This window comes from Bos mutus, chromosome 10 (assembly GCF_027580195.1).
Source record: "Bos mutus isolate GX-2022 chromosome 10, NWIPB_WYAK_1.1, whole genome shotgun sequence".
Taxonomy (NCBI): Eukaryota; Metazoa; Chordata; class Mammalia; order Artiodactyla; family Bovidae; genus Bos; species Bos mutus.
Window position 1 is genome coordinate 71,129,364 of NC_091626.1, and position 23,632 is coordinate 71,152,995.

At 40.5% G+C, this 23,632-nt stretch overlaps 1 protein-coding gene, 1 non-coding gene and 1 pseudogene across 3 annotated transcripts in view; 2 read left to right on the forward strand and 1 right to left on the reverse strand.

The window, feature by feature from the left end:
- MGA (MAX dimerization protein MGA) overlaps positions 1-21,840 on the reverse strand; it is a 145,854-nt gene extending 124,014 nt beyond the window's left edge. Inside the window, exon 1 of one of the 2 annotated variants that reach the window (XM_070378178.1) lies at positions 21,704-21,840. The gene's annotated coding sequence lies outside the window, so the exon portion shown is untranslated. Of the gene's footprint in view, positions 1-21,411; positions 21,595-21,703 lie in introns of those variants that run through there. The other variant, XM_070378176.1, reaches the window with a different exon arrangement.
- LOC102266594 (large ribosomal subunit protein uL1 pseudogene) lies at positions 2,254-3,440 on the forward strand (annotated as a pseudogene).
- On the forward strand, positions 17,583-17,689 carry LOC138989664 (U6 spliceosomal RNA). The gene has a single exon (XR_011465911.1). It is a non-coding gene; the product is annotated as a U6 spliceosomal RNA (small nuclear RNA).
- Positions 21,841-23,632: the final 1,792 nt, after the last annotated feature.

The following is a 23,632-nucleotide window of genomic DNA, read 5'->3' on the forward strand; positions in this document are numbered from 1 at the left end:
TGGACTATACACTAGTAAAATAAACAGCTAAATTAAGGCTGATTTTCTGAGGAAAAGCAAGTATATCTCATGCAATTTTTAGGCTCATCAAAAATAAAAATGCTTAAACAAATAATAATTGATGACTTTTACAATGATTCCCTATTTCCCATAAAGATGACACAAGAATGTCTGTTGCTAGCCACATCTTTACTAGCATGCCACTCAGAAGGCAGAGTATTCTCTAAAGATGAAATTAAGGAGAATTTGAGAAAATAAAGTATGCTTCTGCATGAACATTTCAATCTGGAAAAATCTGTTATCAAATCTATTACTACTTCAAAATGATATCAATACTGGTTAGCTCTATTGATCTAATTATCTTAAATTCTTACTGGCAATATAAAATGCTGGTTTCCAAGAACTAGAACTATTTAAAATTAAAAAGGCAGTTATAACACTTTAAAAAGAACTGAAAAGTAATCTTCAGTGCTGAAAAGCTTTCATTTTGAAAATATAAATACAGTTAACAGCTTGGAAAACAAGCTGATTGATACTAACATGCATAATCCTGATAAGGAGTCACCTAGGTGAAGAAAGGTACATATGGACTCTGACCTCTCCATCCAAACTTAGTGAATGCAATTTGGGATGAAATTCTTATGGGCTTCAACCTCTATCTTAGGCTCAGGGATACAGACTATTCCATTCCCACTCCTTAATCCTAAAGCCCTGAGTATCACCTCAAGCTATCCTACACATTCTCTATGAAATCAAGACTTCACACCATAGGTACCCCACAGTTCCAGGAGACAGAAGTTCAGTTCAGTTGCTCAGTCGTATCCAACTCTTTGCAACCCCATGGTCTGCAGCACGCCAGGCTTCCCTGTCCATCACCAATTTCCGGAGCTTGCTCAAACTCATGTCCATCAAGTCAGTGATGCTATCCAACCTTCTCATCTTCCTGTCGTCCCCTTCTCCTCCTGCCTTCAATCTTTCCCAGCATCAGGGTCTTCTCCAATGTGTCAGTTCTTCGCATCAGGTGGTCAAAGGACTGGAGCTTCAGCTTCAGCATCAGTCCTTCCAATGAATATTCAGGACTGACTTCTTTTAGGATGGACTGGTTGGATGTCCTTGCAGTCCAAGGGACTCTCAAGAGTCTTCTCCAACACCACAGTTCAAAAGCATCAATTCTTTGGCACTCAGCTTTCCTTATAGTCCAACTCTCACATCCATACATGACCACTGGAAAAAACCATAGCTTTGACTAGACGGACCTTTGTCGGCAAAGTAACATCTAGGTTTGTCACAGCTTTTCTTCCAAGGAGCAAGCGTCTTTTAATTTCATGGCTGCAGCAGTCACCATCTGTAGTGATTCTGGAGCCCAAGAAAATAAAAGTCTGTCACTGTTTCCACTGTTTCCCCATTTATTTGCCATGCCGTGATAGGACCGGATGCCATGATAGGACCGGATGCCATGATCTTAGTTTTTTGAATGTTGAGATTTAGCCAACTTTTTCACTCTCCTCTTCCACTTTCATTAAGAGGCTCTTTAGTTCCTCTTCACTTTCTGCCATAAGGGTTGTACCAGGAGGTAGTAACAGGTTGTCAAAAACACTGAGAAGGGCATTTCAGTTTGTAAAATGATGATAATGTTGACAATAATTGCAGCAAATACTAACTGCCTATTATATGCCAAGCATTGTCTCCAGCACTTTACATTCTTATCTAATCAATTCTCACAGCAAGCCTAAAGTAGATATTATTATCTCCATTGTACTGATGTGGAAGAAGTTAAGTAACTTTTAAGAGGCACACAGAAAGTAGTGTGAACCAGAAGACTGGCGGGGGCGGGAAGCCAGGAAATGATTAGTTTTTAAATAAAGGATCAATAAATTAGAAAAGCAAAGGATTTTTCAAAAAATGAATATTGGAAGTTAGAAGCCCTTCAAGTTCTTCAAAGATTCCAGGCCTTTCAAAAGAAAATGAGTTCCACCATAGAGTTCTACTATTCTATCTTCTTAATGATGGTGAATGTGGTGGGTGTATGATAGGGGTCATCACTCTACTAGGCCTGATGTCTACTTTTGTAAATAGTTTTACTGGAATACCATCACATGCATTCACTTATGAATTGTCTATGGCTGGTTTTATGATACTACAGCATAGATGAGTTAAGGCAGAGACCCTCAGGCCCACAAAGTATAAAATATTTACTATCTGAACCTTTACAGAAAAAATTTGCCAACTCCTGGCCCATGAATATAAGAGCCAATGAAGACCATGAAAAATGAAGGGCTCTTGGCAGTTGATAAGCATCTGGAAAATAATGGTAAGACTGCAATGGCACACCTTCCTGGAAAAAAACAGATTTTTAATACTATTTGAAGACAAAGCCAAGAGGTCAGTTTCTGATTTTTATCTAAGTACTTAACCTCCTGCCACTTCAGGAATTCTGAAGAACACACCTAGTAAATGGATAATAATCACTAAATTATCTGGAGGATAATTAGAAAGTGTGCAGACTTTGTAGAGGTTTTACTTCTTTTATTCTCTGGCTGCCCAATTTTTGAATGTTTTGCTACTTAGCACTTTCAGCACAGCTAGACAGGGAAAATAAAAATATATGAGAGGCAAGCTGGTCAGTTCTATCAGCACGTAAATACTCACTGGGAAAGACCTGGAAATTGTTACAATGTGTTAACAAAACTAAAGTTTTAAATACCAGCAAAGTAAATTCAACCTAAGTCAATCAACAGTGGGACACATCTGAAAAAAAAAAAAACTCTAAAAATGGAGGTGTGGCTCTCTTCTAGTTATTTCAAAACAAAGGACCCTGAGCAGCAAAGTCTCCCCATACAGCCTCTAGGAGTTAGTGTGGGAAGTCTTGCACAGGAACCAGTGCAAACACTGGAAGTTTTTGGAGTGGTGAAGCTTCAGGTCAGCCTGAAGAACTATGACCCTCAGAAGGACAAATGCTTCTCTGGCACAGTCAGGCTTAAGCCCACTCCCTGCTCCATGGTCTCTATATGTGTTCTAGGAGACAGATAGCACTGTGAATAAGCCAAAGCTGCAGATATCCCCTCATGTGGTCATTTCGGTGCTAAAGCAACTCAACAATAAGAAACCGGTCAAGAAGCTGGCCAAGAAGCATGATGCCTTTATGATTCAGTCTTCAGCAGACCCCACAAATTCTGGGCCCAGGCCTGAATAAGGCTGGCAAATTTCATTCCTTGCTGACTCAAAATGAGAATATGATGGCCAAGTTAATGAAGTAAAGTCCATGATCAAGCTCCAGATGAAGAAGGTGCTATGTGTGGCAGTGGCTGTTGATGAAGATGACAGATTATGAGCTTGTGTACAACATCCACTTAGTTGTCAACTTCCTGGAGTCACTGCTCAAGAAAAATAGGCAGAACATCTGGGTTTTATACATTAACAACACCACGGGCAAGCCCTAGCACCTATATTAAGACACAACTTATTCAACCATGCTTCCCTTGTGGTTCAGCTGGTAAAGAATCCGCCTGCAATGCAGGAGACCTGGGTTCAATCCCTGGGTTGGGAAGACCCTCTGGAGAAGAGAAAGGCTACCCACTCCAGTATGCTGGCCTGGAGAAGTCCATGGACTGTATAGCCCATGGGGTCACAAAGAGTCGGACACGATTGGGAGATTTTCACTTTCACTTAATAAACCATACTCCCGCCATTCAGTTCAGTCATTCAGTCGTGTCCAACTCTTTGCAACCCCATGGACTGCAGCATGCTAGGCTTCCCTATCCATTACCAACTCCTGGAGCTTGCTCTAACTCATATCCATTGAGTCGGTGATACTATCGAACCATCGCATCCTCTGTCATCCCCTTCTCCTTCTGCCCTCAATCTTTCCCAGCATCAGGGTCTTTTCCAATGTGTCAGTTCTTCGCATCAGGTGGCCAAAGAACTGGAGCTTCAGCTTCAGCATCAGTCCTTCCAATGAATATTCAGGACTAATCTCCTTTAGGATGGACTGGTTGGATCTCCTTGCAGTCCAAGGGAATCTCAAGAGTCTTCTCCAACACCACAGTTCAAAAGCATCAATTCTTTGGTGCTCAGCTTTCTTTATGGTCCAACTCTCACATCCATACATGACCACTGGAAAAACCACAGCTTTGACAGACCTTTGTCAGCAAAGTAATGTCTCTCCTTTTGAATATGCTGTCTAGGTTGGTCATAGCTTTTCTTCCAAGGTTCAAGCGTCTTTTAACTTCATGGCTGCAGTCACCATCTGAAGAGATTGGGAGCCCAAGAAAATAAAATCTGTCACTGTTTCCATTGTTTCCCCATCTATTTGCCATGAAGTGATGGGACCGGATGCCATGATCTTAATTTTCTGAACGCTGAGATTTAAACCAGCTTTTCACTCTTCTCTTTCACTTTCATCAAGAGGCTCTTTAGTTCCTCTTCACTTTCTGCCATAAGGGTGTTGTCACCTACATATCTGAAGTTACTGATATTTCTCCCTGCAATCTTGATTCCAGCTTGTGCTTCATCCAGCCTGGCATTTCACATGATGTACTCTGCATATAAGTTAAATAAGCAAGGTAACAATATACAGCCTTAATGGGCTCCTTTTCCAATTTGGAACCAGTCCATTGTTCCATGTCTGGTTCTACCTGTTGCTTCTTGACCTGCATACAGATTTCTCAGGAGGCAGGTAAGGTGGTCTGGTAGTCTCATCTCTTGAAGAAATTTCCACAGTTTGTTGTGATCCACACAGTCAAAGGCTTTGGCGTAGTCAATAAACCAGATGTTTTTCTGGAATCCTCTTGCTTTTTCTATGATCAACTGGATGTTGGCAATTGGACCTCTGGTTCCTCTGCCTTTTCTAAATCCAGCTTGAACATCTGGTAGTTCTCAGTTCACATACTGTTGAAGCCTACCTTGGAGAATTTTGAGCATCACTTTGCTAGTGTGTGGGATGAGTGCAATTGTGCGGTAGTTTGAACATTCTTTGGCACTGTCTTTCTTTGGGATTGGAATAAAAAAGAACCTTTTCCAGTCCTGTGGCCACTGCTGAGCTTTCCAAATTTGCTGGCATATTGAGTGTAGCACTTTCACAGCATCATGTTTTAGGATTTCAAAAAGTTCAGCTGGAATTCCATTACCTCCCATTAGCTTTGTTTGTAGTGATGCTTCCTAAGGCCTACTTGCCTTTGCACTCCATGATGTCTGGGTCTAGGTAAGTGATCACACCATCATGGTTATCTTGGTCAATAAGATCCTTTTTGTACAGTTCTTCTGTGTATACTTTCTACCAGAACCTGAGAAGAAAATATTCCTCTATTCGCTGGGCTGGCTTGTCAAAATCTGTACTAGTATATCCTGTTTGGAGCACCACTTTTTTTAAGAGGACCAAAGAAGGCCAACAAGGGTGGGAAGAATATTCAGATACTATAATGTATTTTTAAAAGGTTGAAATCATTGAGAATTCTCTTTTTAATTTTTGTTTTTGTTTTAACTTTAATAAACATTATTATCGGAGAAGGCAATGGCACCCCACGCCAGCACTCTTGCCTGGAAAATCCCATGGACAGAGGAACCTGGTGGGCCGCAGTCCATGGGGTCGCTAAGAGTCGGACAAGACTCAGCGACTTCACTTTCACTTTTCACTTTCATGCATTGGAGAAGGAAATGGAAACCCACTCCAGTGTTCTTGCCTGGAGAATCCCAGGAACGGGGGAGCCTGGTGGACTGCTGTCTATGGGGTTGCACAGAGTCGGACACGACTGAAGCGTGTAGCAGCAAACATTACTATAGGGCTTCCCTCATGGCTCAGATGGTAAAGAATCTACCCGTAATGCGGGAAACCAAGGTTCAATCCCTGGGTTGAGAGAGCCCCTGGAGAAAGGAATGGCAACCCACTCCAGTATTCTTGCCTGGAGAATTCCATGGAGAGAGAGTCAGACGTGACAGATGACTCACACACACACAAGCATTACTATAGCACTAAACAATAAAACAATCAAAAAGAAATTTCAAATTTTAATTCATTAAACAATCAACATTATTTATTGAAAATTACTACAGGCCAGGCACTGTTCTAGGACAGACCAGTCTAGACTCTTGACTTCTTAGAGCTTGCATTCTAATGGAAAACACAAAAAAATCAATAAATAATTTCTGATACCTACAGTCTTACGACTCACCATGACTTTGTATTACTCTGAATTTCTATATTCATGTGTATATATTTTTATAGGGTTTGGGGTTTTTTTTAAGGCATCTTTTTTTAAAGATCCTCCTTTAGTATTACTCAGCCATTAAAAAGAATGCATTTGAATCAGTTCTAATGAGGTGGATGAAACTGGAGCCTATTATACAGAGTGAAGTAAGCCAGAAAGAAAAACACCAATACAGTATACTAACGCATATATATGGAATTTAGAAAGATGGTAACAATAACCCTGTGTACGAGACAGCAAAAGAGACACTGATGTATAGATCAGTCTTATGGACTCTGTGGGAGAGGGAGAGGGTGGGGAGATTTGGAAGAATGGCATTGAAACATGTATAATATCATGTATGAAACGAGTCGCCAGTCCAGGTTCGATGCACGATACTGGATGCTTGGGGCTGGTGCACTGGGACGACCCAGAGGGAGGCTATGGGGAAGGAGGAGGGAGGAGGGTTCAGGATGGGGAACACAGGTATACCTGTGGCAGATTCATTTCAGTATTTGGCAAAACTAATACAATATTGTAAAGTTTAAAAATAAAATAAAATTTTAAAAAAAGAAGATAGAAAGATGAAAAAATAAATAAATAAATAAATAAAGATCCTCCTTTAAAGCAGGATCTCTGCACTTTTGGTTCTACTCTTCATTTAACATTATTTTTGAAAACATACTTTGCAAGTTGCTCCAAACTTTAATATGTGTTTTTCACTTTTAACATCACAATTTACTTAATATTCCTCCATTCTTCCAACACATGTTATGTCCAGCCTTTGCTGTAAATGCAACAAAGGACTAGGCTGGGAGTGAATTCCCTCTCCAGAGGAATTTGGGCAAGGTAGGCAATAAGCTGTTAAGTTTGCAGGAGGGCTTTTTTTTTTTTTAAGCTGTGCCAAGCTAGTATGAAAGTGCTGAGTCCTCACCACTGAACCACCAGGGAATTCTCTGCAGGAGTACTTTAAAGCTGACGGTAGGATCCCAGAATGAGAACTAACATGCTTAAATAATAAGGAAGCAGGTCATATCCAATCACTCCAGGCAAAACCTCAGCTAAAAAAGAGAATTCTTAATGTGGTGAGAGACAGAAGAGTAGAGGTACATGAGCTGTATCAAAACACTCCAGTGGACTACTGGCAAGGAAGGAATCCTCTGGCACTAAGTGAGGGTACACTACGGAGTGCAGAGAAACTGCTCTCAAATCTCTTGTAAATCTGCTGTAAGAAATTAAAAGCATGAGGCTAACCTTTAGGAAACTTAATGGCAACTTTAGTGGTATCAGGAGAAGAGAATGAGCCAATAAGGGCAGCTATAAAGTCAACACTGGTAATCCCAAAGGCACCACTGAGGTCAGCTCTTGAGAGGATCACAAAAGAACATCAGTAGCCAATTAAGGTCACCAGGCAGTAGAGGTTTGGGCAGCACAGCCAACTGCAGCAGAACCAACAAATCAACATCCACAGAACAGTCAGGAGCCAGTGAACCATGATCTGGAAGGATTCAGTGAGAATCAGTCTCAAAATGAAAGATGATTTTCTTAATCATTGCCTAGAAGATTTAAGATGTAGGGATGGATTATGAAGATAATTTAAAGAAATTACTTGAAAGTTGTCATGAAAGCAAGAATATTCCATATACTCTAGAGGGTTCTGGAATGGAAGTTTCTACAAAAGGTTTTCAAATCAGCATAATGAATAACCTTTTGACCTCTAAAACTACTCAACAATGAAACAAGTTTCCTCACAAAGTGCTGAGCTCCCTTGTTATCAGATATATTTAGCAAAAAGTGATCAACTTTTGTGGCTTTTGTAAAGGAGAATCTGAGTTTGGAGTTTTTTGTTGTCATTCTTTACCAAATATCTTTAATTGTAATTTTATTTTTATCAAAGTTATCCACAAACAGAGAGGAACATAAAGATACAAGGATAAATATCAGTCAAGCAAACCTGAAGGACAGTTAATGAACATGCCTCCAAAAAGGAGAGAAAAATTAAAAGGAGATAATTTATTCAAGAAACACTGTGCTCTTATTACATACCATGCTCTGTACTAAGTACTAGAGAAACAACAACAAAACAACAAAAAAAATAGACTAAAAATAAATAAAGTAACATACAGAATAAATACAATGTAATATCCTCAAGTTTATCCAGGAACAGAATAAGCACATTATTGGGAAAACTAATGAAGTCCAAATTAAGCCTGGAATTTACCTAATAGTAATATATCAATGTCGGTTTCTCAGTTTTGACAAAGGTACCCTCGTAAGGTAAGATTAACATTAGGAGAAACTGGGTGAGGAGTATACAGAATCTCTGTTATAATCTTTACAACTTTTCTATAATCTAAGATCATTCGCCAAAAGGTTTACTTTAAAAAAACTCAAGTCTTAATGATAAAGCTACTGCAGTTCCTCAAAAAATTAAAAACAGTATTACCACGTGATCCAGCAATTCTATCAAAACTTCTATATACTCAAAAGAATTGATAGCACAGACTCAAAGAGATGTTTATACACCCACGTTCATAACAACATTATTCACAACAGCCAAAAGGTAGAAACCACACAAATATCCATCAACAGATGAGTGGATACACAAAAAAACATGATATACACACATAATAGACGTGACTCAGTGACTAAATGACAACATATAATAGAATATTATTCAGCCAATCCTAACACATGGTACAAGATAGATGAACTATGAAGCATCAGGCTAAGTGAAATTGTTGCTGTTTAATCCCTAAGTCATGTCCAACTCTTTTTGTGACCCCAAGGACTGTACCCACCAGGCTCCTCTGTCCATGGGATTTCCCAGGCAAGAATACTGGAATAGGTTGCTATTTCTTTCTCCAGGGGATCTTCCCAACCCAAGGATCAAAACTGCATCCCCTGCATTGGTAGGCGATTCTTAACCACTGAGCCACCAGGGAAGCCCCAAGTGAAATTAGCCAGTTTCAAAAAGACAAATACTAGGTTGGTACAAAAGTAACTGTGGTTTTTTGCATTGTTGAACTTTCCCATTTGATATTGGAATACATTCTTAAATGTGGTTATGTTATACATCATCTTAATGCACATTTCTCACCTTTTTTTTTTTTTTTGCTAATGACATAACTTAGTATTTATATTTATTTTAGACTATAAAAATGTTAGACAAAAAGCAAATTCGAGCAATTTTTTAATTTGAGTTCAAAATCAGTCATAAAGCAGGGGAGACAATTCACAACATCAACAACGCATTTGGCCCAGGAACTGCTAACAAACGTTTTGCAAGTGATGAGAGCCTTGAAGATGAGAAGCATAGTGGCCAGGCAATGGGAAGTTGACAATGACCAACTGAGAGCAATCATCCAAGCTGATCTTCTTACAACTACACAAGAAGTTGCTGAAGAACTCAACATTGACCATTCTACAGTCATTCGGCATTTGAAACAAATGGGAAAGGTGAAAAAGCTCAATAAGCAGGTGCCTCATGAGCTGACCACAAATCAAAAAATTCGTTGTTTTGACATGTCACCTTTCATTCCACCTAATAACAACAAATCATTTCTTGATAGACTGTGACATGAAACAAATGAAAAGTGGATTTTATACATTGGGCGATCACCAGCTCAGTTGTTAAGACTGAGAAGGAGCTCCAAAGCACTTCCCAAAGCCAAACTTGCACCAAAACAAGGTCATGGTCACTGTTCGGTGGTCGGCAGCCGGTCTGATCCACTACAGCTTTCTGAATCCCAGCAAAACCATTAAATCTGAGTAGTATGCTCAGCAAATTGATGAGATGCACTGAAAACTGCAATACCTGCAGCCAGCACTGGTCAACAGAACGGGCCCAATTCTTCTCCATGACAACGTACGACCATACATGGCACGACCAATGCTTCAAAAGTTGAATGAACTGGGCTACCAAGTTTTGCCTCCTCTGCCATATTCACCTGCCCTCTCACCAATCAACTACACTTCTTCAAGCATCTATACAACCCTTTGCAGGGAAAATGCTTCTACATCCAGCAGGAGGGAGAAAATGTTTTCCAAGAGATTATCAAATCCCGAAGCATGGATTTTTACGCTACAGGAATAAATGAACTTATTTCTCGTTGGCAAAAATGTGTTGATTGTAATGGTTCCTATTTTGATTAATAAAGATGTGTTTGAACCTAGTTATAATGATTTAAAATTCACGGTCCAAAACCTCAATTACTTTTGTACCAACCTAATATTTTGTATGATTTCACGTATGTGTGGTATTTGCAGTAGTCAAATTCAGAGACAGAAAGCAGAATGGTGTGCTGGGGACTAGGGTGAGAGGAAAACGGTAAATTAAATAGTATTTTATAGGTACAGAGTTTCAGCCTGGAGAAATGAAACCCCAGAGATGGATGGTGATGATGACTGCACAACAACGTGAACATACTTAGTGCCAAAGAACTGGATACTTAAACACTAGTTAAAACAGTGTATTTATATTCTATTACAATTTTTTAATATAGTCAAATAAATACAATGATGGAGGTCTAAACAGCAGAACTCTAACTTCCCTGAGACTCTGACTTCTAAGATGAGTTCTGAACAAGATTGTCCTCCTAGGAAAAAAAAATGGGGGGAAGGAACACTGAATAGAGGTAGAGGTATAGCAAGCACGGTAGTCTATAACAGCAACCGGAAAACTACAACCCCAGAGGCCATGTTCTGCCATCTTTTTTTATATAGCCCACAGACTAAGAATGGTTTTTACATTCTTTAATGGTTGAAAAAAAATTAATCAAATTTTAATGACATGAAAAATTTTAATGTTCATAAATAAAGTTTCCCTGGAACAGAGCCATGATCGTTCACTTACATATTGTCAATAGCTGCCTTCATGCTACCACAGCACGAGTAGTTATTGACAAAAAAGACCCCCAAAACTTAAAATATTATCTGGCCTTTTACAGAAAAAGTCTCCCAACCCCTGGTCTAGAGGCCTGAAAGTAATACCTAGTATGAATTTAACTCTCAGATGTGTCTGAGAGAGACAGACAGTAAATGAGATAACCTACAAGGTGGGTGTGCTTAGTCACTCAGGCATGTCGGACTCTCTACATCCCCATGGACTGCAGTGTGCCAGGCTCCTCTGTTCATGAGGCTTCTTCAGGCAAGAATACTGCAGTGGGTTGCCATGCCCTTCTCCAGGGGATCCTCCCAACCCAGGGATCTAACCCAGGTCTCCCACACTGCAGGTGGCTCAGTCGGATTCTTTACCAACTGAGCCACCAGGGAAGCCCAAAGCTATAAATAAGGTAAAGGGCTGTATCTGCTAGGCTAAAGAATCTGAACTGGTCTCCACTTGATTCCATTTATTATGAGAAGCTACTGAAGAACTGCACTGAGAGTAATCTGCCTAGATTCACCTTATGTAAAGGCAGTTATTTATTCATGTCTAAAGGTAGCTGAAGTATTTTATTTACTAAAAAACAAAACTTGCCACTTAAAAAAAAAAAAAGACTAGAAGCACACCAGTACGGTTAACAGTGAGTGGTAGGCTGTCTCACTCTTTGCAACTCCATGGACTGTAGCCCACCAGGCTCCTCTGTCCGTGGGGTTTTTCCAGGCAAGGATACTGGAGTTGGTTGCCATTTCCTTCTCCAGGGGATATTTCTGGACCAGCGATCAAACCTGTGCCTCCTGCATTGGTACGCAGATTCTTTAACAGTGGTAGGTAGCATATTTGAAATTTTTATTTCCTTTTTTGTGCTTATCTATGTTTTTCATATCTTCTCAAATGAGAAGAAAACTGCTTTTATAATTCAAATCCAAAAATAAGTACTTTTAAACTCATATTCGTACACACACAACATTTGTTCCTCTAGGTTCTATACACTTCTCCCCTCCCCCTCAGCTGCTCCCACCCCTTCAGCCTTAGGCAGAAGGAGAAAATGTGTCTAAGGAAACCTATCCATATAGCAAAACTATAAAAGGACGCCTATGTCACACTTACAAAGGTTAAATAACATTCTACCTTTTCAAATTACCTATTTGCTTTAGAGGCATGCAAGAATAAAATGTTGGAAAGCAATGCATTGGCAGAGCACTCTTCCCATATAGAGCTTTCATTACATCAAAGAGTCAAATCAATAATATCTTTTTGAAACTAAAAATGTTAAAAGACAGGAAAAAATGCAGAGCTTGCAAGTCAGGTCAAAATGTTGAAACTGATGCAAGATAAGACCATATATCTCTGCAAATATAATTATGGGCTTAAGAAATGCAAAGTCTTTGATTTATACACAGTACTTTGCACTTACTGATACACTGCTTGTTAAGATTAAACTCCTTTTTAATGTTATGTTTCAATTCCTTGACTAAATTGTCAGGGATTTGTGTGCAAGGAACCAGAACTTTTCTTTTGTGCATCCCCCACAGCACCCCATACAGTGCCCATATATGGTGGTGCTTAATACATGCTTACAATTGAATGACAGAATAATTAACCCTACTTGAGCTCACAGACTGAAACCTGCACACCTACAATTCACACCATTAAGTCTGTCTCTATGCAATAGTTTAAAGACATTCCTGGGGTGGGTACTGCTGATTCTACTGGATTTATTACACTGGGTTTCTCCTCTAGCAAACAGCTCAAAGTACACATGTAATGCTAAAACAGAATTCCTGACTACTGAGAAGGTGGGTGTGAAAGTGGGCAAGTGAAAGAAGATATCTATTATAATACCTTGCCTTCAAAGAATAAGCATTATTCAACTCTAGAGATTAAACCACTCTAAAAATGTCTCTGAACTAAGGCTCCTAACTGACAGTATTAAACTTTGTACTGGCTAAATTCCATCACAATAAATATCATTAAAACCAAAACTCACCATTAAAAAAATCCTAAAAATCTCAGCTAATGATCCATATGTTCATGTACTGTAAGACAAAGTTTTAGTTGTTTACTCTCTTTTGCCAAAACAAAACTTCTAAACTTCTTCCAAGCATTAGCTTGAGCATCTACTACATGCCACACACTGGGGAAATAAACGAATTTAAAAAGTCAATCAAGGGTCAGGATGGGGAGCACATGTACACCCATGGCTGATTCATGTGAATGTATGGCAAAAACCACCACAATATTATACTTAGTCTCCAATTAAAATTTAAAAAATTTTTTTCAATAAAAATAAACACTATTTACCCACCAAAAAAAAAAAAAGCCAGTCAGTATCAACTGACTTTATATTCTGCTATAAATTAAAGTACCAACAACAGAGCTGAGGAAGTACTGTGCACTGAGGAGCAAACTTTTATCTGTGGAAATTTGGGGAAATTACATAGCAAATGTAAGCTACACATAGAAGACTGAGCAAGAGTTTGAGGCAAAGAGCAGGCAGAGAAGTATTAAGAGTATACCAGGCAAATAGAGGGTTATACACAAGCAGAACATGTTGGACATGACGGGAATGATAAAGAGGAGAGAGGACAGAAAGGTAGGGCAGAGTTCAACAGTGATAGGTCTGGCATGCTAAAGTATGAAATTTGGAGTTTATGGCCCCAGGTAATGGAGAGAAAATAGAAATTTTAAGTAGGGCAAAGACAAAAACCCGAAGAATCAATTTATATATCAGGAAGAGCCTAAGTTACATTACAATCATCTCAAAAGCTTTGTTTAATATTGTATCATACAGACACAGTAAATACTGTGCTTATGCGGATACAAAACAATCTGCTGCTAAGTCCCTTCAGTCGTGTCCGACTCTGTGCGACCCCATAGATGGCAGCCACCAGGCTCCTCCGTCCATGGGATTTTCCAGGCAAGAGTACTGGAGTGGGGTGCCATTGCCTTCTCCGACAAAACAATCTAAGGGTTACTTATTTCTCTGTCTATGCTTTCAGTTTAGCTTCAGGGCTCGGTCACTGGCCCTCTTCTCTACTTCCCTGGCTGACCTCACCAGACCCAGATTTTTAAACACCATCTACGTATTGATGACATCCTAAATGTATATTCACAGCCATGACTTTGACTTTGGGCTCCAGACTGAACAATCAATACCTATTCCTGGATAGACAGCATGTGTGTTAGTCACTCACAACTCTTTGCGACCCCATGGACTGTAGCCCACCAGGCTCCTGTCCATAGGATTCGCCAGGCAAGAATATTGGAGTGGGTAACCATTCCCTTCTCCCAAGGGATCTTCTCAGCCCAGGGATCAAACCCAGGTCTCCCGCATTGCAGGCAGAGTCTTTACAGTTCAACCACCAGGAAGGATTTCCAGTGAACATCTCAAATTCAACATATCCAACTAAATTGTTCAGTTTAAACCCCAAACTAATTAACTCCTTCCAGTTTTCCATCTCTGTATGTGATACTAGTTGCTTTAGCTAACCTTGGATCCATCTCTGATCCCTCTCTCTCACATCTCACAACTAATCTATCAGCAAATTCTATCAATTCCACCTTCCAAACAGACTCTGAATCTGACCTCCCCTCACACTGCTTCCATCACTGCCTCCCTGACCCAAAGCCACCATACTTCATCATACCATTCCAGTGACTTCCTGAATGGTCTCCTGCTGCCCCTCTTGCCTCTACAGTAGTCAAAACAATCTTGTAAAAACATAAATTAGATAGTACCATTTGTCTTCATAAAACTTGTCCAATGGATCCCACCACACTTAGAATAAAATCCAAAGCCCTTCTGGTTTATAAGGCTCTATATCATCTGAGACCCACCAACTTCTCAATATCATTTCCTACTACCAAACTTCCACCACCACTGCCACCAATTAATACTGCAGCAATCTCCAAACTCTAGCACACCTGCCTTCTTACACTTCCTGGAAAATCTCAAACTGATTCTTGCCCCACCACTGCCACCAATTAATACTGCAGCAATCTCCAAACTCTAGCACACCAGCCTTCTTACACTTCCTGGAAAATCTCAAACTGATTCTTGCCCCGGAATCTTTGCACTAGTAGTCCCTCCCACTGCTTGAAAAGTTCCACATGCTAGCATGGCTCATTCCTTATCATTCAGGTTTCTTTACCTTTAAATGCTACCTCAGAGAATCCTTACCGCATGACCTACCTAAAAGAAACACCAAGCCTAGCACCACCATGCTCTATTCTTTTGTACTATTTTCTTCACAGCACTTTGACAATATCTGAAATCATATTATGTAGTAATTTGTTGTCTATCTACTAAAACATAAATTCCCATTATAAATAAGATTGTTGGGATTTCCCTGGTGGCCCAGTTTCCACTGCAAGAGGCACACGTTCAGTGCCTCGTCTCCCTGGTCAGGGAACTATTCTGGTCAGGGATCCTATCCCAAATTCCATGTGGCATGGCCAAATAAAATCTTAAAAAAAAAAAAAAAAATTAAGACACTGTCTTCTTCACTGCTCAATCCCTAGACCTATATAATACCTGGCATACAGTATGGTTCATTAATATTTGCTGTTGAATGAATTTACCTAATTGGCCTAATCTATCTTATTTATATTTTCACCCTGTTATGCATAATTCAGTTACCAGGCTGTTCTTCCTAAAACAGTTCAAGGACTGTTAAAACAAGCTATACTATACTAATGCCTTTAATTCCTTTCTATAATTAGTCCTTCCAGCAACTTGGCCCGTTATTTTTTCTCTGACTCTAATTTCTATTATCAGCTGTCTGTATTATCAGCTTATCAATGTACGGCCTACTACAAATGCTATTGCTAAAGATGGACAGACATGTCCAGAATATTATTACAAATACTTTTTGTTATAACAAAAACAAGGAACACAGATTATTTTCTAAAAAACAGAAACTACAAAAAAGAAAACATTTAAAAACCAAATTCACAGGCAGGTGATCAAGGTCAACATTGTGACAAGTCATGTTGACTCTAACCCCAATCTAATCATGGAAAAAACATCAAATCCCAATTGAGGAACATCTGACCAGTACTCTTCAAAACTGTCAAGATCATCAAAACAAGAAAAGTCAAGAAACTAGCACAGTCAAGAGGATCCTAAGAGGACATGATTAAAAGGTATCGTGGTTGTATAATGGAAGGTTCTGAGAGGCAAGAATTTCATATGAACTCTCTGCAGATGACTTGGAAGAACAAGCAGCCAGCTTTGTTTGGAACAAAGCTATGGCCATCTGGGTCACACATGCCTTAGGTTCATTTTCACTTTTTCCCTACATCACTTCTCTTTTCCCCTTCACACCTTCTTCCCTGTAATTTCACCCATCAAAAAAGCATTGTATGCGTGTGTGTGTGTGTGTGTGTGTGTGTATGTGTTCAGTCACTTAATCATGCCTGACTCTCTGTGACCCTATAGCCTGCTAGGCTCCTGTCTATGTGATTTTCCCAGCAAGAATATTGGAGTGGATTGCCATTTTCTACTCCAGGGGATCCTCCCAACCCAGGAATCGATCCCAAGTCGCCAGCATCTCCTACACTACGGGTCAATTCTTTACCTCTGAGCTACCCAGGGAAGCCAACAAACCATTAATAAATTTTTTAAAAAGTTATTTATGATATCCTAGATGAAATTCTGGAATAGAAATAAAGACAGTAGATAAAAACTTTAAAAAAAAATCTGATTAAACTATGCAGTTCTATAATTGTGTATCTTGGTTCATTAATTATAATATATACACCACACAAACATAAGACATTAACAATAGGGAAAACTGGGCATTTGGAATTTAGAAACTCTCTATACTGTCTTTGCAGAGAAGGCAATGGCACCCCACTCCGGTACTCTTGCCTGGAAAATCCTATGGATAGAGGAGCCTGGAAGGCTGCAGTCCTGGGGTCACTGACGGTCGGACACGGCTGAGCAACTTCACTTTCACTTTGCACTTTCATGCTTTGGAGAAGGAAATGGCAACCCACTCCAGTGTTCTTGCCTGGAGAATCCCAGGGACAGGGGAGCCTGGTGGGCTGCCGTCTAGGGGGTCACACAGAGTCGGACACGACTGAAGTGACTTAGCAGCAGCAGCAGCATACTGTCTTTGAAATTTTTCTATATATCTAACACTGTTCCAAAAAATAAAAAGTTTTTTTTAAGTTAAATTCATCCAAAAATCCTATCATTCAAATAAAATCACCATTAGTTTATGTTTTATATAAACCACCTTAGATTTCTATGTAAATGAACACATAGAGGTATATTCCTACAAAAATGTGGTCACACTACAAATAACTTTAAAACTGGCTTTTTACACTTTAACAATATATATAATGTGCTTTGATGTGCTTTCTAAGTCATTACTAGAAATCTCTATCATGCCTACTAGTTACAAGACATTACCCTCTATGAGGGCATCTTATTTACGTAGCCAAACACCCATTATTTAAAATTTACATTTTTCTTGGGGTTTTTTTTGCTACTATTTAAAACAACTATTGTGCTCACTTCAGCAGCACATATACTAAAACTGGAAAGATGCAGAGAAGATTAGCATAGCCCCTACACAAGGATGACATGCAAATTTATGAAGCGTTCTATATTTTTATGCATGGCAGAAACCAACACAATATTTTAAGCAATTATCCTTCAATTAAAAATAAAATTAATTTAAAAAAAAGACAACTCTTAAACGAATATCTTTGCAAACTTACCAGTTAGGGCCTTAATAAAGAAGAGGAGCAGCTGAGTGATAGGTTATTAATGCTTCAATGTGTGCTTAGTCGCTCAGTTGTAACCAACTCTTTGCAACTGGCGACCCCATGGAGTATAGCCACCAGGTTCCTCTGTCCATGGCAAGAATGCTGGAGTGGGTTGCTATTTCCTCCTCCAAGGGCTCTTCCCAATCCAGGGATCGAACCCAACTCTCCTGTGTCTCCCCCACTGCAGGTAGATTCTTCACCACTGAGTCACCTGGGATGCCCATGCTTTCATTAAGTATGGCCAAAATATTCTCCAGAAAGGATGTTCAAAAGTAAATATCCATGAACAACAGTGTATGAGTGTGCCAATTTCCCCACTCCTATGCCAATACTAGATACTACTGTTTTATCACATATATGCCAATCTGCTGCAGGGGGAGTTGTTTTGTGTTGTTTATAAGTAGAAAATACTGTATTTTTATCTTTATTGGTTATTTTTCTCTATGCATGCCATCTATCTAGTTAGGTCTTTTTTTGACAATCTGTTAGATACTAAAGTAACCTTCTGAGTCCAACCTGCTGCAAAAATTTTTTTCCCCACATTTTGCCTGGATTTAGTCATCACTGGTTCCCCTACACCTGGAAAACTGCCTGGCACATCAAACACACTCAATAAATATGTCAAATGAATACTACATGAGTAAAGTTGTCTTTTAACTTGCTGGTATTGTTGCCAACTAGAGGCTGTTTTACATAATAATTCTATCAATAAGAATTCTATCAATCGTAATTGCCTTTGCAATCATGCTTAGAACAGCTCATCCTATGAGAACATTAGAAAACTGCTTACCCGTTTTTTTAAACCAGTAATTTTTCTTTAAATATTAAGACTTTATTTACAAAGCTTCTTTGTTGCACAGAAAGTAAAAAAGGCTGTTACAATCTCCAGCAGCCACAGACAGCTAACTCACCAATCACAGCTATCCACGCTACAGCAAGTCTTACACAAAAACCTAACAACTCTTACAAATTTGTTGGGGTGAAGTGCCCAAGGTTGGTGGTGGATTTCCAAGAGGGACTAAATGGAATAAGGTGGAATGTTACACGAACTATTCTTTGGCTATTTGGGTGACAGGGTAGGTGGGCGTCCTGGGGTTTGTACCACAGCTACCTTTAAAAAAAAAAAAAACAGCTAAAAATTCATGTCAGCAGTCCAACCAATACTGAACAGTTCTTTTCCTTCAAGTTATTTGGGGTCTCATTAATCATCTTCTTCATCATCTGTTTCTCTCTTCCTTAAAGCAGGAATTTTGACTTCATATTTTATATTTAATTCCCCCAGATTTTGGATGGCAGATGGTTAAAGGGCATCACCGACTCAAGGGACATGAGTTTGAGTAAGCTGTGGGAGTTGGTGATGGACAGGGAAGCCGGACATGCTGCAGTCCATGGGGTCGCAAAGAGTCAGGCACAACTGAGCAACTGAACTAACTCCCAGATTTTATTTACATTTTAAGGTAGGATTCCTTTTTTTTCCAAATGGTTAGCCAATTGTTTCAACATAATTTCAAAATTCTTTCTCAACATGAAATGTCACCTGTATAACACTAGCCTTATCTATTTTTAGATTATTTTGACCCAGTGCTGTCTATGCCAGTTACCACTTATTGTTTTGATTACCATGGCTTTATCTGTATATTCACTAGTACAAGTCCCCACTTAATTTTCTTCTTTCAAAAATTTTTCAACTTATAAGCTCATTCTTCCAAATGAAATTTAGACTCATTTTGTCAAGTTTTTGAAAAGAATTCTGGTTGGAATTGTAAATTATCAGCCATACGACCTTGTGCCAGTTACTTAATCGCTCTGTTGCTATTTCCCTCGTTGGTTAAATGGAGATAGTAGTTACTTAACTCACAGGTTTGTTATGAGAACTAAGTGAATTAAGACATATAAAGTACTAGGCTAGGAAGATGTTAACTACTAGTGTAATTGTTCAAAAGTGATAACTATTACCATGATTGTTCAATAAATGTTTTCCAGATTGTGCGCCCACAAAATTCAAAAGGCTCTTCAAGATACACCAAATGTACCATAAAGCACAGGTAATGATATGAAAAACACGTAACTTATGCCTGCTTCATTTCACTAAAACCTTGACCCTTGGTAAAACGCAGAACTGACGCAAGGAGCCAAGAACTATGAAAAACACCGAAGGTTGGTGGTAGGAAGCCTCAAAATTTTTATAAAGACCGGCCCACCAAGTGGAGAAGATCACTTCTTTCCAGTCAGAGTTTTGGGGCACTAGCACATGCCCTCTAACTCCTTTCGTTTCCCTATCTCCACAGTTATGACAATACTACTTCCCTCTTGATTTCTTTCCAAGAAAACACAGAGGGACTAGACGTCTAAGACAAAATACTTTTCAAATGAGATAGTGGCCAGGTACAGAGTATATATGCTACTGCTAACTACAGACAGACGTGTCCAGAATATTATAACAAGCTACCTCCACCAAGTTTCCCACATCACTTTAAGGATGGAGGGAGGGGGCCTATTGTGGGTTTTCTCCTATGGGGAGACCGGCTTATCTCACAATGATTGTTTTTAATTGTTTTGCTATCAGCATGACATTGGGATGAGGTAGAGGTCATATACCTTCTAAAGGCTTTTAAAAATAATAATAATAATAATAACCTCCTATACAGAGCTGTACGATGAGTAAACAGAGGCCAGGACTGGCAACGTAAAAGCGTGCTGAGCCCAGTTCGATTCTGTGGGCTGCAGCCTGCCAAGCTCCTCTGTCCATGGAATTTTTCAGACAAGAATACTGGAGTGGGTTGCCATTTCCTCCTCTATGGGATCTTCCGGACCAAGGGATCGAACCCGCGTCTCCTGCGTCCGCTGCATTGTCAGGCTGATTCTTCACCGCTGAGCCACCAGGGAAGCCCCAGGACTGGAACATGACTTGCTAATTACAAAAGCAGCCAAAGGCCTACACCCTAGGTGTCCTCATTCCCAGAACCCTGTTCGGTCTACCACACCACACAGCTTCTCACCGACGCTTGCCACGCTTCGAGGTGGGAGGAGTAAAAACAGCCAGTCAGGCCATAGGAAAAGCGCTGGAAAACCTAGGAACGGCGCAGTCGAGAGCACATGACTGGCCGCTCTTCTCCCCTTCCACCCTCCCCCGTCCCCGCGCCAGCAGCACGCGCTGCCAACCTCGTCATGTGACCTTCACGCGGCCCCAGCGCTCCCCCTACTAGGCGACTCTTTCCAGCAGCCATTTTGCCTAGAACTTGTCGTCCGTGCTCACAGCGGAGCAGGACGCCACGAAAACCCGCGGCCAGGCTTTACAGGCTGCACACGCGCTTCGAAAGAGTGCTGGGACCGGCAGGGGAGAGCCGAACCTCACTGAACACGTCGCACCCCGGGGCGCCGGGGAGAGCTGTGGGTGCGCCTCCGAGTGCGATTGGCTGTGGCGTCCACGTGACGCCATTGCCCCCCACCTTTTTCTTGTCCCCCCGCCCCAGAAAAAGACAGACTCTTAACACCTCGCGCCAAGTAAGCGCCGCTGGGCGCGTGGGGACAGACGGGGCGCGTGGCAACCAGGGCGCCTGCGCGTACCTGCCAGGGCCGACCGCAGCGGGCCCACGAGCCGCTCCGCACACGGGTCCGGGAATCCTCGCGCTGCTGGAACACCCGGCTAATCATTGGCGGCCAGGTTTGATCACGTGATCAGCTCGGGCCCGCCCCTAACCGCTAATCACCTGGCACCGTTCTCGAAGCGGCGCCGAAAGTCGTTCGCACGCGGAAAGGGAGGGTAGTTAGAAGACCTCCTTTTCAGCCGTCATGAGATTATATTCCTAAAGTGGAAACGAGAAAGCTGGGACTCAAAACTAAGTAAGGTCACACCTACCGCTTTAACTTCGCGTGCCCCTCCAGGAGCCGGGAACCATCGCCCTTGGGCGCTCCCCGATGCACGCCGGGATATGTCTGGCGCCCCTCGGTGTGCTGCAGAGCATGCCGGGAAAGGCACCTCTCCCGATTTCCTGGCTCTCACCTCCCTGGTTTTCCTTTCTTGTCCCGTAGAAAACCCTGTCCTACGGCGGGGATGCAGGCAGTTTGGGTAATTATGGGAGCGAGACTGGGTGTAACAGGCACTTTCAGTCTCCCTTCCCCCACTTGTTTGATGGCTGTGTGGTTTTAGGGAAACTGCTTAACTTTTCTTCCAGGGAGAATGCATTTGGTAAGTTCCTGCTGAGTGCCTTTTTGAATATTGAAAAGAAAAAAGTATTTGCCTACAAGCAAACTATCAGAAGTTCGTGGTAGTGGGAGGGGAAGAATGCTAATTTAGATACAACTTATTTTAAACCCCTCTAGCAAGTAGAAATAATGCTTCAGAATGTCTTTGGGGACTGAAGACCAGACCTTTCTTGATAAACGTTCTGCTATTGTTGGGGAAAGTGGAGGTGAGAGGAGCAGGAGGAATTTTAAAGGAGCCAGAGATGTAGCCCTACTACATTTTCTGTTTCAACCTAATCTAGCTATGATGTATTGAAGCCGAAAAAAACACCATCTACTAAGATGAGAAAAGGTGGTCTTGCATTTAAATGAGTTAATTTTGTACTATATTCACGAAACTGACCTCCAGAACAAATACAACAACAAAAAACTGATATTCTACTCCCAATTAAAACAATCCGTATCTGTTCTGCTCTAACTCCCTTCTTCAGCTTTGCTGATTTCAAAACTTTGTTTTTTCGGTTAACAAAGGAATGATTAAACTGGAGGAATTTGACTAGCACTGCTCAGACTCAAGAATGCAGATTTATAAGCTAGAAATTAAGAGTTAATTTATAATGCGGTTATCAAGCCAAAATATATTGTTTTCACACCCTTTTCTGGTTTCAAAGCACTTACTTGATAAGCCTAATTACTTATCAGAAGATTATGTTCTGACTAGGAAATCAAAAGAAAGGAAATTAGACAATCACATGTACTAAAACTATTAAATTAATTGCCTATCAATGTTAAACTTGATGTTAATCAAACAGTCCAGTATACTTTATTATATTTAATGTGAACAACAACCCTGAGAGAAAAGTAAGTGAAGTGAAGTCGCTCAGTCATGTCCGACTCTTTGCAACCCAGTGGACTATAGCCCACCAGGCTCCTCCGTCCATGTGATTCTCCAGGCAAGAATACTGGAGTGGGTTACCATTTTACCACCTTCTGAGACAGTCTTGAGTGGGAAACTAAAAAATGTGTTTCTGTGTTTTCTCCAGGCAGTTGTGACGCACAACTAGGTTGGGGTCATTGACTATAGCGGAAAGAGCCCTGGCCTTGAAATCAGACCCATTTGTGTGAACTTGCAATTCTCCACTTTCTGTACTTTGACCTTAAACAGATTTTTTTTTTTAACATTTTAATCCTCACTTCCTTTAACTTCGATTTGGGGCCAATAAACTTAGCCTTTGGATTGTCATGATGATTCCAAAATAAAAATATTTTGAACACCTGTCACAGTCCTTGGTGAATAGGAGGCACTGTATAGCTGTGAATACAAGTTAGTGGTAAAGGTTGTGTTTTAACCAGCATCCTGTGTCCAATACCGCATATTCTTGAATTCTTTTTCCTCCAGTATTCTGTTTCTCCCCTAGACAGTGCTAGAGGCACACCAACAGATTCTTACACTGCAGATCTTTTTTAGATTCCTTGGTGCCTGGTGCCCATCTGTTGGTACAAACTGTTACATTATCTCCCACCTTCATTTCAAGGGGCTTTTTTTCCTCTTAACGTGTCATTTAAGATGCTAAACTGTAGACATTATTGAAGTAAAATAATG